The sequence below is a fragment of the Penaeus monodon genome, chromosome 20 (genome assembly GCF_015228065.2).
Source record: "Penaeus monodon isolate SGIC_2016 chromosome 20, NSTDA_Pmon_1, whole genome shotgun sequence".
Lineage (NCBI taxonomy): Eukaryota > Metazoa > Arthropoda > Malacostraca > Decapoda > Penaeidae > Penaeus > Penaeus monodon.
The window spans coordinates 36194981-36195934 of NC_051405.1; positions in this window are offsets into that span (position 1 = coordinate 36194981).

Sequence of the window (954 nt, forward strand, 5' to 3'; positions counted from 1 at the left end):
TAAATCTTTTTGGCCAAGGGCTGAGGGAGACAACCCTGAAGAAAACATGCCTGTGGCCCTAAGGCTTGAGATCCATTTTAGCCTAGGCGCTAAGATAACTTACCCCGTATAAACAAGGGGCTCAGGGAGTGATGACTCCTTGTTCTATTTTGATCAGTAAAGATCTTATGAATGTTTTTCTAAATCCCTTTAATGAAGAGTGTTTCGTGAGTGTCTCTGGCATTGGGGGTGCAAGCCCGCCTCTGACTTATGAATTGCTGCTGGAAAATGACTGTACATCCCCTATCAAACACCCCCATCCTCATTCTTTTGGCAACTCTCTTGTCTCCTAAACAGGCATGTGCTTCCTATCATCATCCCTGCCTCTTTACACTTACTATGCATGAACATAGTAAGTGAAAATTCAGATTATCATAATATATGGCGATGTAACAACTTATTCCCGCCACTCCTTTCGGCACCTCCTGATCTGATATTGAACTAAGAATTCTTTTGATTATGTCTTTCTCTTTACTTTACTCCAGTACCAATAATAATAATCTGATGAGAATTTGGAAATAAACAATATCTGGAAACAACAACATATACCTTATACTCCTCCAACATCACACTTCATTTTGTCCACAGCCCTATGCATAGATAATCACGTTCCTCTTAACTCTCACTCGTACTGCACATACATCAGTTTGGTTTAAATTTCACAATTTCACCCATACAAACAAGGCTAAATCTTGCCTGAATGGACTAAACAATAAAAAAAAAACAACAACATTTTTCATCAGTGGTATTGTCCTCCATAAGTTGATGGTGTAAAATGGTATGGGATGCACTAACGTATTGGTAAATTGAAGATTGTATTCTGTACGGTAAAGAAATAATCTAAAGACAATGCAACGTTAACATGCCCACGGTAAAGGAGAGATTGCAGAAGAGTATTGCTTGGTGATCCTGAGC